Source organism: Macaca mulatta, chromosome 15 (assembly GCF_049350105.2).
Source record: "Macaca mulatta isolate MMU2019108-1 chromosome 15, T2T-MMU8v2.0, whole genome shotgun sequence".
NCBI classification, from domain to species: Eukaryota; Metazoa; Chordata; class Mammalia; order Primates; family Cercopithecidae; genus Macaca; species Macaca mulatta.
Window position 1 is genome coordinate 8,227,402 of NC_133420.1, and position 12,090 is coordinate 8,239,491.

Consider the following 12,090-nt stretch of genomic DNA (forward strand, 5'->3'; position numbering starts at 1 on the left):
TGGGACAGGGAAGCAAGGAGACTGGGGTGAACCCAGGGCAGTGGGCACAAGGACAGGTGGGTATAGACGGGGCTCCCAAGGACAGGGTCTCGGTACTGAGCCTGGCCTCTGCTTAGACTGGCCTGGGTCAAGTCTGGCTGCTCCTACATCCTCTGTGTCATGGCTGAACCTCTCAGAGCCTCAGTGTCCTCGTGTGTGAAATGGGGACACTGGCTCTTGCCTCACTGAACCAATGTGCGTGTAAAGCAATGGGCGCAGAGCTGGGCACACTCACTCGCCAAGGAGGCAGGAGCCCCACGCTCCCAGGACAGGCTCACCCGCAGCAAGAGGCGGAGACCGAGGCCTCCTGGTCGGCCGCCAACTTCTCCTGGGAGGCGTCCCGCCAGCTCCTGGCTGCGTAAGAGAATGAACGTGTCAGGGAAAGTGCCCAAACCCTTGCAAGAGGGAAAGAACGTGAGCGGGAGGGGAAAGAAGCAGCTCGTGCCAAGATGGTTAAAACAATGCTATTCATACAGCAAAGAACTGGAAAGCTCCCAGGTACCCAACAATGGGGCTCGGGGAAGCCAGCGGCCGGGAAGGCAGCTGTACGGGCCCGGTCGGCACACGGCGCTGGGAGGGTTGGCAGCAGAGGCGGGGAGGGGCAGGATGGTGGCACGGGCACGCCAGCCACAGCAACACAGCCGTTCACGCTTAGTGGGCCAGAGGGCAAGGCGGGGGGGTGGGCACACATGGGAACGGTGGCTTGGGGTAGTCTGTGTGCTAGTTCCCAGCTCTGCGGGGAGCCCCCACATCTTGCTGCCCACCTGATGACACAGCAAAGGGGCTTTGGAGTCAGACAGTTGAGGCCTGAACCCAGACCTGTCATTACCAAGGGTGCTATTGCCGGCCAGTGGTTCCACGTTGCAGGGCCTCAGTTTCCCCACCTTCAAATGGGGAAGGCATAGTTCCATTAGGCAGTGAACAGGGGTCCATTAGGCTGGAGCAGGGGCAACCTTCCTCACTGGACAGTGGGGTTGTCAGTGGAGGGGTTCTGGGGACCCTGGGAATGCAGACTGCCTCCCACCTCCGGCTCTTCCAGAATTGGAGCCCCCGTACTGTCCCTACCCTCACATTGAGCCGCCCCTCGACGTGACCTGATCTTCTGAGCCTGTCATGCAACAGCCGCCCACAGACCTCTGGCTTCTGCAGAGGGGAGCTCGGAGGAGCAGAGGGGATGGGCAGGTGTAGGGAGGAGAGTAAGTCTCCCCACCCCAGCCCAGGCCAGAGCTCAGGTGGTGGCGACGCGGCCAGTGGGGAGAACCCAGAGCCTGGGGGTTGGAGAAGAGACTGGAGCCCTCAGTGTCGGTGTGACCAGGGCCGGGGCCGGGAGCTGTACTTGTGGATCTCTCCGATTCCTGCACTCAGGACCCTGCTGGAGGCAGCCTCAAGGCAGGAGCCCTAGGCAGGGTGAGGGCAGAACCTGCTGGCTCAGGGCGGTCTTGAGCAATCGGGAGGCACTCAGGAGTACGCAGGGAGCCCAGGCCCCAGGCCATGGAGCCGCCTCAGCCAAGCCGCAGCTCCAATGTGGGACTTTCCTTGGATCCTTCGAGATGCCTATTACCACATCCTTCTGAGACCAACAACTTAGAAAGCCCTTTCTTGGTCATCCCTTTATTGAGTTCACAGCCATCAGCACCATTTTACAAATGTTTTTACAGACAAGAAAACCGAATCTTGGCAGGTTCTCGCAGATGACGGTGGCAGAACCGGTATTCGAACTCAGGTCTTGAGTGAGCCCTTGTCCTCTTTCTGCTGGACCGCACTGCTTCTGCCTCACGGCCTCACAGGGGATGGGGTGGTACCTGCGGCTTCTGTATCTGAGCCCATTCACTGCCCGGCCACCAGATAGATCGCAGCGTCCACCTGCCCTTGTCCCCCGTGTCCCCCACCCCCGGGGACCATGCCATGCCAGCTCTTCCCTTCCTCCTCTGGGAGGACGGCACTGGGCCCAGGCTCTGCCGGACCTGGGGGGCGGCTCCACCGGAACCCGCGAGAAGAGCTGAGCACGTACAAGCCATTTTCTCGGATGAGTTATAATTTTCCTTCATTTCCCCTTCAAAACACACTAATTAAACGGACATTGTTGAGGCGGTCAATTGAAATGCAAAAAAGCATCCTCTTTCTAAAGAACATCCCATTTCTTTGGAGGCAATTGTGTGCATTGTGTAAACTGGGCAGGGACACGGCGCACACACACGTGGACACGTGCACACACGAGCAGACACGTGCACACGCACACACACATGCACGACTGCGTATGTGCATCCATAAGCACAAATGTGCATGCGTGTGCGCGTCCACACACATGAGCCCGGCGGAGACACTCAGTCTCACCTGAGCGTGCTTTCGTGCCCAGCACCAGGACTGTTCCGATGTCAGCCACGGTAATCAGGGCACTGATAGACTCAGGGAGTTCTTTTCTCCCGCAGCTGCCGGGACACTGTCTCAGGAGCATCCGGTGGAGGCTCTGTCCCGCCATTCCAGGGGTCTCCTCCCTGGCCGGTCACTCTCACAGGGCATTGTCTCTTCTGTGCCCCCATCTCCGTCCTCACGTCTGCCCCCACAGAGGTTTCTGGACCCAGCCTGGAGATGGGGAAGGCAGGTAGCCTTGACAGACCTGGCCAGACCCGGACCCCTGTCTTAGGGCAGAGAGGATGGCTCCAGCTTGGAGCCCAAACACCGGGGAGGCAGCTGGGACTTGCAGGTCACCAAGGGCTGGCCTGGGGAACCACCCTCCTTTTGAAGTGCAACCCTTTATTTTTTTCATCAAGATACGGAAAATACACAGGGAAGTGTACAGAGAATAAGTAAATTGTCACAAAGCCATGGTCTGTGTCAGCACCACCAGGCAAGGGGCAGGCACTCCCGCCCCCTGCAAGGCCCGAAGCGTCCCCGGGCCCATCCCAGTCACACCCGCACACCCCTCTCCTGACTCCCAATATCTGAGGTGGCCTTTGCCTGTGTCCAGCTTGAAACAAACAAGCTAATTTCTTATTTGGTGTCTGGCTTCCTTCACCCAGCTCTGTGTGAGGCCCCGTGCTGTGTGCAGGTGGCCACATGCTCGTGTGTCTGGCTGGCCCACGGTGGAGGGACACCTCGGACCCTCCGTGCCCCTCCCTTGCTCCTGCCGCCCAAAGATCCTACCAGCCCTGCCCTTGCCAGGGCCAGGTACCTTGATGTCGGTGGAGGGCCAGGGGCCTCTGTGGGGAGGAGAGGGGCCTGCAGGGCCCCTGAGAGTCCACTGCCCTGAGGCCACCGTACGACCAGAGGTCCCCCAGGACGTGGGTCATGGGACTGTCCTTCTGCAACCCACCCCCAGTCGTTGGAACCCTTGGGCCATGGCTGCCCCTGTGACCGCTGATGGTGGCAAAGTGCAGCTTGGCCTAAAGACATCCTGATTCCATTTATTTGTCACTTGCATCTGGATCTTAGTGGGGACAGATCTTCTAGGTTGTGTCTGTACCTTGGGAGAAAGGAGGGCTCAGACGCATTGGTTGGGGGCACAGGGAGCTGGCGGGGAGCAGAGACCCTGAGGATAAACATACAGGAGCAGCCCCCTGGGCCTGCATGAGCCCCAGAACACCGGGGTCTGGCAGAGTCCCTCCAAAGGAGACCACTCCCCACTCCTGGGGGCTGCTGGGGCCCAAGCTGTCCTCTCAGCAATGCTCTGTGGTGACCAGTGATTCACCCACAATGAGGGACTCCTGCTATGTCCTGGGCACGGGCTCCTGTCACCATGAAGGGAGGGCATGAGTGTCTGCTGAGACACAAGACGGATGTGCAGGGTGTGGGGGCTGCTGCCAGGGAAGGCTTCCAGGAGGAGGTGACCAGCCAAGCTCAGGTGAAGGAGCAGGGCCAGGGAGGACGCCTGGCAGAGGAAGAGTAGCCACAAAGGCTAGGAGGCGAGGGGAGCCCGGGAGCTCCAGGAGCCAAGAGCTCAGCCTGGCCGGAGCTGGGTTGAGTGTGTGAGGGCGTGGGGGGAATAGGAGTGTGAATGTGTGAATCAGTGTGTGTGAGTGTGTGGATCTGAGTGTGTGAGAGTGGGTGAGGGAGTGTGTGAATGGGCCTGCGTGTGAATCCGTGTAAGGGATGAGGATGTGGGCGTGTGTGAATGAGCATGTGTGTGAGTGTGTGTGTGTGAGTTTGTGTGTGGTGTGAGTTGGCGAGGATGTGGCAGTGTGAATGAGCATGTCAGTGTGTGAGTGTGTGTGTGATGCAAGTGGGTGAGGATGTGGCAGTGTGTGAATGAATGTGTGTGAGTGTGAGTGTGTGAGTATGAGTGTGTGAGTGTGTGAGATGTGAGTGGGCAAGGATGTGGGAGTGTGTGAATGAGTATTGTGAGTTGTGAGTGTGTGAGTGTGTAAGTGGGTGAGTGTGAGTGGGTGAGGATGTGGCAGTGTGTGAATGAGCGTGTGTGTGAGTGTGTGAGTGTGAGTGTGTGTGTGTGGTGTCAGTGGGTGAGAATGTGGCAGCGTGTGAATGAGCGTGTGTGTGAGTGTGTGAGTGTGAGTGTGTGAGTGTGTGATGTGAGTGGGTGAAGATGTGGCAGTGTATGAATGAGCAGGTGTGTGAGTGTGTGTGTGTGATGTGAGTGGGTGAGGATGTGGCAGTGTGTGAATGAGGTGTGTAAGTGTGTGAGTGTGTGACGTGAGTGGGTGAGGATGGGGCAGTGTGTGAATGAGCATGTGTGAGTGTGTGATGTGAGTGGGTGAGGATGTGGCAGTGTGTGAATGAGCGTGTGTGAGTGTGTGGCTATGCATGTGTGTCAGTGTGTAAGCGAGGTCTGATGTGCAAGTTGCAGGTCACAGAGCCTTGTGGACCACAGTAAGATGCCAGGCGCCAGGACTGGATCCTGCGGTGCTAGGGAGCCACAGAGTGTGGTAGGGTGAGATTGACACTGTCAGCAGGTCCCTAGGTGCTGGTGGAGGCTGGACTGGAGGCAGGCCGCAGCCGAGGTCCAGCTGGGGGCCACCACGGTGTTGAAGGACAAAGTGAAGCCATCCTGGTCGGGGCAATAGGAGAGGCATTTGGCAAATACATGTATCTGGTCCTGGTGTCTGCCCAGAAACCTTCAAATCCAGAGACTGATTTTGAAGGTTTGTCCAAAGGCCTGGTGAGCTCCTCAGGCTTCTACCTGGAAGGGGGAATTGCAGGTTGAGTGACAGCTGAGGGGCGGGACTGCCTGAGCTTGACTCTCAGTCCGCCATTTGAGAACTGGGTGACCTTGGCGGAGTGACTTGGCCTCTCTGAGCCTGTTTCTCCACTGGTGGCATTGGATGATGATAATAGTACCCATGTGTATTAGTCAGTTTTTGCTGCATAACAAAACACCCCAAAACTAAGTGGCTTACGACAGCAAATGGTGGTTTCCTTGCTTGTAGGCCTGTGGGTGGGCAGTGGCCCTGGCAGGCTCAGCTGTGCTCGGCTGGACCCGCCCCGGGCCGCAGGTTGGGTTCAGGTCTGCTCCCTGTATTTCCTCATTCTCCTTGGACCAGTGGCTCCGTGGAACATGCTCAGCCGGGACAGCTCAACAGGGCGTAGAAGAGTGAGATGCTGCAGAAGCGTGCACCGGTCGGCCTCACCACTCACCTGACTGGCTGTCCCTGAGCCCAGGCTAGGCCCAAACCCAGGCCCAACACGGCTGGGCGGGGAAGTTCCTCACCCGCAGTGGGAGGCACGGAGTGACCTATTAGAAGAGTGAGGACCTGGGCACCGTACCCAAGGCCCTGCCTTCATCATGAGGCACTGGGGAGCAGTGAGTGAAGCTCAGGACACATGAGCCGTCACTGCTCAGTAAAGGAGCAAGCCAAGTCCCCTGCCCTGCCCTGCCACAGCGAAGGACCAAGCCTGCTCTCCTAAGAGCCTTGGGAGCTGCAAGGGGTCAGGATGTCGTCTAGGGGTCCCCCGCCACCTGCCCCCGCTGGACCTTTGTGCAGGAGCCTCTGAGACTCCACCGTGCCTGGAGGAGACCCTGTACTCAGCCTGCCTCTGCACCCACTGGCCACTCAACACCAAGGAAACCAGGTTGGCACCTGGCACTAGTACATCTCTACCATCTGGAGTCCATGTGGCCCCCTAGTGCCACCTGCCCCATCCAGGCACGCAGTTGCCTCTGGCTCCAGGGGCCTGGCATTGAACACAGCTTGACCCAGGGAGAAGGCTGCCCCTGATTCCACCGTGGGGTCTGCCCAGCAACCTCTCTCACCAGTGAGCCCCAAGTGCTCCAGACCTGGCCACCAGGTATCCACGTTGTCCACGTTGGAGGTGGGGCTGGGGAGACAGCCCGGGAAGCCTCTAGGGCAAGGGAGGGGTGGGAAGTGCCAAAGTGATTGGCATTGAATTGTCTGATGAATGAACAAGGAGAGCAGACAGGGGCACGGTGACTGCGTAGGAAAGCCCAGCAGAGGCTTACAAAGCCCAGTAAGTCTGGCTCCATCTCACTCTGCTGCAGAAGCCCTGCCTCTTGCCTCCATGCCAGAGGTCGTCTGGCTTTGCTTCCATGCCTCTGGAGATGGGTGTCTCACTTCCACTGAGGCGGCCGTTAGAAAGTTCTTCCTTATTTGACCTGAGCAGTGCCGCAAAGTCCCACTTCTGCTCCCACAGGGCAGATCTTCAGTCAGCCAAGGCACAACCAGAGTGTGCATGTATTGAGCACCAGCTGAATGCAGCATAACAGCATGGGCACCATTTCCCCACTGGGAAGTCAGAGCCCTGCCCTGTTCTGGCCAGGATTGCCACCGCCCGCTCACCCCGTCTCCTACAGGCCCCCAGCCACAGCACCCCGAGCCCAAGGCGTTCAGAGATCTGGACACCAGTAGCTGCCTGCGCCTCCTCAGCCCCAGCAGAGAGAGACTCAGAGAGAGAGAAGGGGAATGGGGAGGAAGGGAAAGAGGAGAGAGAGAAAGGGGAGGGAGGGACAGAGAAGAGAGAGAAAGGGGAGGGAGGGAGGGACAGAGGGAGTACTTGCGCCACCAAGCCATTGTTGTCCTTCTTAGCACCACTTAGCCCAACTGTTAAAAAGATTCAAGGCAATTAGACTCAGGGGAAGCCATAAATCTCAATGGCCATCAGCCTAAGTTTTCTTCCCGCCTTGAAATAGCAGCGATAATGTCACTGGTTGTGGGCCCCAGACTCCCAGAGGGCTTTCTGATAAAAAGCCACTTCTTCAAAACATCAAACCCAAGTTCCTCTCTTCTTTCAAGTAGCCCGAGGGTCAGGTTTCCCAAGAGGGGATGGGAGGGGACGAGGCCTGAGTCTGGGGCCAGCAGGGGTGGACTGCGAGGGAGGGCCTCCTCGGGCATCCACTGGGCAGTGGGGCCTTCGGACCATGAGGTCAACGCCGAGGCCGCGGGTTCCAAGGTTACCTTGTGGCCTTGAATCTGACATGAGACCTCTGAGAGATACTGCTGTAACCTCTGCTTGGTTACTAGTGGCGAGAGGCTCACTTCCTCCCACAGCCAGTGGGCACCTCCTGGGGTGACTCTTCTGAAGGAAAATGCTTCAGATACCCGTTTCCAATCTGCCTTCCAAAATACCAGCGGGGTCCCAGCGCCATCCTCAGTGAGACTGGGAGTGGGCATCGTGAGCCCTGGAAGCTTGGGCCCCCGGGGGATGGAGCAGGGACCCTCGGCAGCAGGGTGGGTGGGGAGGGAAGGCCCTCGCCCTGCACTATTTATTTCATCCTGGATGTGCTTATTCTTAGATATGAAGGGGCGTAAGGAAAGCTGCCCTGAGATGTGGGGGGCTGGGAATGCCCTGAGGTTCCCCCGCCGCCCCCAGTCTGGCTCACTCACTCCAATCAGGGTTCTCTTTAGCCCTGGGGACGCGGGGATCTTCTCCTGCCCCTCTACCCCCAAGGCACCTCCCTCTCTCAGTCCGGTCTGCTGGTCACTGCACTGATGAGGCAGCCCCTCCCCTCCCCATCTTTTCTGCCTCCACCTCACAGGGAGGAGATTGAGAGCTTGAAGCTGCAGAGCCTGGATTCAAACCCTGAAGTTTTGGCTACCATGCTGGGCAGTGGACCGAGGCTGCCCTGCAGGGTTTGGGGTCAGGGCAGGGCCGGAAGGGAGGACCTCAGGTGTCTGCTTCTGTCTGTCCCCATCCGGCCACAGGAGTGAGAGCTGAGCCATAGTTAGACGCCTCCTGGGTGCCCGGCCCTGGGTCCTGCTTTTCAGGCCTGACCTCACTGACTCCACTCTTACTGGTTGGGGGGTGGGGGACTCTATGCTGTCCCCATTCTACAGAGGGGGACACTGCACGGCGCCCTCTTCAGGGAACCTCCCCGACTTGTCCCACAAGCTGGAAGTGGGGCTACACCTCGAAACCCGGGCTCCTCCCCTGCGTGGAGGGAGGGATGGGACTCCGCTCACGGTTCATCAGGTCGCTGATGAGCTAGTATTCTTGCCGTTTTCCCCCTGCCAGACGGGGAGCTCCCTGAAGGCAGACGCTGAGCAGAGTAGGAGCTCTCTCCTCCCCTCAAACCCTGTGTACCCTCTTTCTTCCTCAGAAGACCCCTCCATAAAATGGGGGTTACTGTGAAGATCCAGTGTGGAAATGCAGGAGAACGCTGGCCATCCTCATTTCCTGCGACCCCCTCTAATTCCTCTGTGCATGGCTGCACTGGGCGCCCAGAGCTCTCCATAGCTCAGTCCCAAACACGCAAACAGCAAACTGCTGTGTCTCCTCAGAGGCCACCAGGCCACCTTCCCCGTGTCTCCTGCTCGGTGCTGGCTTGGAGCAGGCTTGGCTTACCTTCATGATGAGTGAGTTTGCTCCTCACTAGCACAGAGCCAGGTCCAGACCCCAGCCACCCCATTCAACCCAGGACCCTGCAAAAAGAAGCCAGTGGTGTCTAGAATGAGGGTGCCAAGGCAGCCCCTGAGGGACGGAGAAGCCAGTCTGCCATGCCCCCTGCGGAGGGGCCTGGTCTTCCTCAACTTCCAGAGTCCCTCGTGGTCCTTCAAGGAGTCTCAGGCTGTTGTCATGAGAGGCTGCAGCAGCCAGAAACAAGCATAGCTGCTCTCTGACCTGGAAACCTCCTTCGCCCAGGCCCTTACACCCGCCGCTCCTCCTCCCCTCAGGCACAGTCAGATATTAACAGGCACAGAGAGGTTAAGCCACCTGCCCAGAGTCACACAGCAAGAATGAAGCCAAGGTAGGATTTGAACCCAGGTCCGCCTGGGTCCTGAGTCTGGATTTGTGGCTCACACAGGACAACCTTCCTCTAAGGAAGTCAAGAAAGCTTAGGGAGCCCTCATTTCACAGATGGAGAGAACGAGGTCCTACAGGGACTTGTCCAAGTCCACACAGTGAGCTGGAGCCTTTCAGACTCCAGTCCCGGGGACAATCTCCACAGCCCTCCCTGGGACACGTGTCAGGAGGTCCCTGGTGAGAACCTTGAGGGACACCTGTCCTGGGGGAATGCCCCCCATCTCTGTCCCCAAAGTGCCATCTGGACCCCATAGGTGCAGGCAGCCTGGCCTTCAGAATGGACACCAGTGGTGTCCCCCAAACTCATGCCATCTGTGATGGGGACCAGGGACCCAGTGAGACAAGCAGGGGGCCGCACACTCCACTTGGTCAACTGTGAGTGCCCTCGCCCTCCCCGGCAGGCCCGTGGGCATCACCCTGTTCCTCTGAGTAGCCTTCTTACCTCCCTATCTCATGGGCCTCAGGTGCATCTGGGCAGCCCCTTCTGGCGCACAGCATCCAAAAGGAAGCTCTTGTCCACTCCTGGGAAACTTTGTTCATTCCCTCATTCATTCATTTTCCCTTGAGTACTTGGTGAAGGCCTGTGCTGGGCTCAAGGGAAGCAGTGGTGACTGTGATTGGGTCCTGGCCCCTGAGGACTTTGGTCCTGGGGCCTTTGGGGGAAGGCAGGTCAACCAATAGGCAGCTTTGATGTGTGGCTGGGCCTGGGCTGGGCCGAGCTCAGAGCGCACATGTTGGGGGCCTTATCCAGACTGAAAGGACCAGGCAGGGTTATGTGGAAGAAGTTGCATCCAAAAAGAGACACCAAGGATGATGGGAGGAGCTGTGCAGATGACAAGGAGAAGGAGGAGGAGGAGAAGGAGGAGGAGGAGGAGGAGAAGGAAGAGGAGGAGGAGGAGGAGGAGGAGGAGGAGGAGGAGGAGAAGGAGGAGGAGGAGGAGAAGGAGGAGGAGGAGGAGGAGAAGGAGGAGGAGGAGGAGGAGAAGGAGGAGGAGGAGGAGGAGAAGGAGGAGGAGGAGGAGAAGGAGGAGGAGGAGGAGGAGAAGGAGGAGGAGGAGGAGGAGGAGGAGGAGAAGAAGGAGGAGGAGGAGGAGAAGGAGGAGGAGGAGGAGGAGAAGGAGGAGGAGGAGGAGAAGGAGGAGGAGGAGGAGGAGAAGGAGGAGGAGGAGGAGGAGAAGGAGGAGGAGGAGGAGAAGGAGGAGGAGGAGGAGGAGGAGGAGGAGAAGGAGGATGGGGAGAGGAAAAGCAGGCAGGTGGACAAAGACAGCCGGTCCCTTCCAAATGGGCAGAGCACAGGTGGTCAGCGTGGGCAGAGGAGGAACTGGGGCTCTGTCCTCAGGGCAGCAACATCTCTGTGTGCCAGGCCTGGGCAGCATTCGGGAGACGTCATGCAGTCCCCCACAGCCCACAGTGAGTGGAGACCTGAGCCTGGTACTGCATGATCCAGGGAGAGAATGAGCAAATGAAGGGGTTAGGGGGTGCGCGAGTGAGTGAATGAACAGAACGAAATGTAACCCAGCATCAGGGCAGGACTCGCTCCAGACCACCCTGAGAGCAGGATGCCCAGAGCGCCGGCAAAGCCACCAGGCCCCAAGTGCACAGCCGGCAGGAGCAGGGACCCTGGCCCACGGGGCTGTGGTGAGGAAGGCAGATAGCCTCTGTCCCAGAGCCACAGGTAGTCAGGGTCAGGACGCTTCTGGCTGGGGCAAGGCTGGATCACACCAAAGCTCAGGCTTCCTGGGGGCCTGCAGGCCGGGCAGAGTTTCCAGGGCTGCGCCCAGGTGCTGTGTGGGGGCTGCAAGAAGAACGCGGGGCCATCGCTGCTTCCTTCTGGCTGGAGGCCCCTGGCAGGCAGTGGCGCAGGCATGTCTGGCTCTGTCCAGGAGCTCAGGAGACCCAGTCTCCTGGACACCTTTGTTCCATCACCCATTCTGGGCAGGGCCCGGGGCTGAGCAGGCTCAGGGCATCCCTCCAGCCCTCCCATGCAGAGTAGGGGTGAATGCCCCTCTACAGATGCCTGCACGCAGGGGCCCATCGTTGGACAGGACCCCCCAGGGCCGGCCTCCCTGCCAGAGCTGGAGGGGGAGGCAAAGAATTCCCAGAGGAGGTCTTGGCAGTCAGGACAGCAGGCAGTTAGGGTCTGGGCAGTCAAGGTCTGGGCGGTGGCAGGGAGGAAACAGCCGCGGTGGCCAGGGCTGGGGAGTGTTTGACACAGGGACCTACAGAGGACTTCGAGCAGCTGGCAGGGACTGCGCTGACCCGGGCGATTCGGCGGGAAAGGAGCAGCTGGGCTTGATCACAGGATCTGTACCAGCCTGGGAGAGGGCCCTGGGAGGCTGGGGTATCCTGGTTCTCTGCACAAATTGAAGGGTCAGATGGACTTAGATTTGACCCCAAATTTACAACTGAGCAGCTGAGTGGCCTTGAGCGAGTCACTGACACAGGCTGGGTTCAGTTCTTTGTTTGTAAACCGCATGAGGATTCTGCACCTGTGAGGACCAGGAGCAAATGAGAACGTGCCTGCCACTCACCTCACAGCCCACCTAGGAAGGGCCCCTTTTGTAGCTCTGCCCCTTTGCTTCAGGTGCAGGTGTTCCCCTCCCGGAAGTCCCCTTCCCCCCTTATGTTCTGCACTTCTCAAGACCCCCATCCCTCCCGTAGGGCCAGAGCACAGCACCTGCCCTTCCTGGGGTCGCCTGCTGGCCCCGGGACTTTGTCCCCTCATTTCTGGCCGCTTCACTGTGCCAGATGCAGTGCTTTGCTTGGTCTTGGTCAGGGTACAGACCAGGGCCATCTTCCAGCAGCTCTGAAGAGCAGGTGCCGCTGCCCAGAGCCTGGTGT

At 59.0% G+C, this 12,090-nt stretch overlaps 1 long non-coding RNA gene across 1 annotated transcript; it reads left to right on the forward strand.

Moving 5' to 3' along the window:
* The first annotated feature begins 388 nt into the window (after positions 1–388).
* Positions 389–2,166, forward strand: LOC114672621 (uncharacterized). The gene is made up of 2 exons (XR_003723019.2): positions 389–537; positions 1,698–2,166. It is a non-coding gene; the product is annotated as an uncharacterized LOC114672621 (long non-coding RNA).
* Positions 2,167–12,090: the final 9,924 nt, after the last annotated feature.